The sequence below is a fragment of the Triticum dicoccoides genome, chromosome 1A, assembly GCF_002162155.2.
Source record: "Triticum dicoccoides isolate Atlit2015 ecotype Zavitan chromosome 1A, WEW_v2.0, whole genome shotgun sequence".
In the NCBI taxonomy this organism is placed as follows: Eukaryota; Viridiplantae; Streptophyta; class Magnoliopsida; order Poales; family Poaceae; genus Triticum; species Triticum dicoccoides.
In genome coordinates this window covers 7,579,625-7,583,141 of record NC_041380.1, presented here as the reverse complement: position 1 = coordinate 7,583,141, position 3,517 = coordinate 7,579,625, and positions in this window count along the sequence as shown.

Below are 3,517 nucleotides of genomic sequence, written 5' to 3'. Positions count from 1 at the left end.
CGAGGCAGATCCCATCGACTGGGATGGCTTGCTGCAGTCGGATTGGGACAACGAGAACCTCGCCCTTCGCATCGCGCTTTGCCCGTCGCGGATGGACAGGGGCAGGAGCTCGAGCTCTGCAATGTCCCCAGTAGCCCGGCGAGGCAATGCAGCCGACCGCGCTGACCTATCGAGGTCCTCGTCGGTCTAGATCTGTCACCCTCAAAGGCCCTCCCCTACCACTATTGGCCCTGCTCCTTCCGGACGATGGGTGCTCGTTCTCGCACCGCCAAGCCCGCGGCGGAAGATGTACGAATCGGATGTGCGAGCTGCTCGCTGTGTGAGGTAGTTGGCCTGCTAGATAGCCGGTTCCTTCCGCATCGGCTGCGGGTCCTGTAGGTCCACCCCGGCCGACCCAAAGGAGTTCACCGCGACGTCATCCTCCGGTCAAATACCTCGGCGGAGACGAATGCCCGGTGCCACCGCTGCAAGAGGGTGGCCGCCCGGGCAAAAGCCACTTGACTCGTAAGGGAGCAGGTCTGTGCCGCCCGACATCTGGTCGTGATCATCTCCTCCTTGTTGTTGTACGATAGTGGCATGGCGAGCAACGACGACCGCTCCCTCCGTCCGCCGATGCCTTCGCTAAAGAATTTATCTACCGTTTAGGCTTATTGTATCTAGGTGATGATGGGAATTTTTTGTCCGATTGTATGAAACTTGCCACCCCCTAGTGTTTTCTAGTGCTATGCTCAAGTTGTTTTTGTAACCCGCCCAGATATTAAAACTTAAAATAGTTGAATACAATCATTCCTTACACGCAACATCTCCTTCGGGATACGGGCTGCGTCGGGTATTGTCAGCTGTATAGGTATTCTAAGATCCTTATATTCCGGCCGTATGGGTGGTGGAGGATATAGCGGACGGCCGTTTCCTGGAGATGGCGACGACGTCCTGGACCGATCTGTGTCATTGGTCACTCTTTACACGCAAGAAAGTACGTAGCAGCCGACCCGTGCATGTCGGCAACTACGACTAGGGCACACCGGGACCCCTCATTTTATTAGCCACCCTGCGAATGTAAAACTGCTCGATGAAGCAGGTGTGCGTAGCTGCAAAATAAGTACTTGTAATAGTAGTTCTTGCTAGATTAGACCATATCAATGAGCGGTCCAGAAATATTGTTGTTGAAATGGATGTATCTATCGTATTTTACTCCTAGATACATTCATTTTTATTCATTTCTTCGACAAATATTTTCAGACGGACGGAATAATATGCGACTACTAAGAAGTTATCCATTGATTGGCACAATTCCTCATGAATGCCACTATGTATTAGCCTACATGCAACTAGCACCGACAAACTTGTTCAAAGTAATGATTCCTTAGCATTAGAAAATTGCGCTTGCAATATTTCGGTTGCTACCACGGAAACTTCACACTAAGTATTCCTAAACTGCATGCTTAATTCCATATATTGGTTTACTTTGCGGGCCCATGGTGTCAACTCTTCTACATATATTGGAGTTGGCATCAATATAATAAGCTACCACTTAACATTAATTCGTTCATGGTCTTAAACTAGTCTTGCATGAAAGTAGTTGGAATAATTCATGAACGATCAAGTGCAGCAAAGGAAACTAGTATTTTCGGTGAAGAAGAAAAATCATAGAAAATTTAGGACGGAGTTTTATGCTGGAAGAAGCCAAGTTGTGAAGGAATTAGATGCAATCTTTAGCCACTATGAGGCGCTGAGAGAAAGAAGAAACCCTACCGTGAGGGAAGCGAAACTACATACTACTTTGGAACTGCATTCTCTTGATAAGGATATATCCCTATTGTTTGAGTATGACAACACGTTGGACACATGATATGTATGAAGAAGCACAAAACATACACAACGTGCACACAAGTATATTTACTGATGGTTGAAACGAGGGGGAACAATAAAACGAAGGAACTTTTGCCACATGCACACATCAACGGCATTAGTTCGCTTATTTATATGGCTTATAATAGCAACAACGAACACAAGCATGCACGTAGCTTACAGCGAGCAACAGGGCACAATCGGCCGGTTTAGCAGAAGAGGGTACAACCGCCGTAGCATGTTGCACCACACTCAATTAAGGCTGCGTCCTTACATTCCTGGCATGCAAGAGTTATGACGGTGCAGATGCCGCTGCACGTCGTTTCAGCGTAGGCGATGCAAATTGCAACACAAGCGCCCAGACAATCTTCGCATTCTGTGGCTGCCGCCGGGTGACCCATGTTGAGGACGAGCACGATGCAAACAGCAACGATGGTGGCCACCTTCAGAGATGAAGCCATTGATGAATTGGGTGGTTCTAGTGGAGAATATAGCAAGAACAGATGCGATGGAGATGAGCTAGCTAGCTGCTTAACTGTACATGTCCATATGAGGGAGTAGGATGCTATTTATAGGGAGCCAACACAAGGACGACCCTAGCTAGCTAGCTAGTACCCCACCTCGCAAAAAATAAAACCTAGCTAGTACTTATTCGTATCACTTAATTAACTGTGGTTGACTTTCATATAGTATATACCTTGTGCACCAATAATTTTTGACCTAAATTGTACGCAAGTGAACTCTGCAATAATGCGTGCACTTTGACGTCAGAAAGATAATTTATAGCAAAGTGACCCATACATTTGCGTGGCTAAGGCTGTCCATAATGAGTAGTATCATAAGTTTGTATCATGCATATGATACTATTCTATGATATTACCTCTATAATGCATAATATTATGTATTAGTATCTTAGATATTATCTTATTTATTGTCATGCATGACACATATTAGCATATCATTTATTATGATACGGTATCACGATATGATACTAAACTCTCTCTTTCTTCATTTAATTCCATGTCACCTCACCAAAATTGCTTAGTAAATCAGTTAATGAGGAGAGCGGTAAATTGAGTAACTTAGCTAGTTACTCATTATGAGTAGCATCACACATACCAAGACAAATTGAGTCTATTACCTAATGAATGAAGCTTTACATGACACTACACATATGTTTGACTGGGCATAGTGGGGGTAACATAACTGGTATCATGCACTTGAGACTAGCAAACATACTTATGTGGCAGACAATTAAAGAAGAGAGAGAGGGTTAAAGTAATATAGATAGACACTGTATCATGTTAAAAGATATCTTACTTTGTGTTACTACTCTATGATAGTATTCACTATGGAGGTAGTATCATACACTAGTATCATATGCCTTTTACTAGTATATGATACTCCCCGCTATGAGTAGCCTTACTACCCACTATGAAGGTAGTAACATAGTCTATAAAAGCGTGTCTGTAACTAGTGTAAGTTAATCTCCACTGTAACTAGTCTTACCAGCTTCAGGCCCCATTGCCGTCCATAATAGCAACATCCAGTCCTACTTCACATTCAAACTCAACCCACGTGTCAACAACCAATATAAATGGCGCATTCTTTATGGTTCGTCCTCACCACCTCCAATGCACTCAACCACATTAAAGAGACATCTGAACTT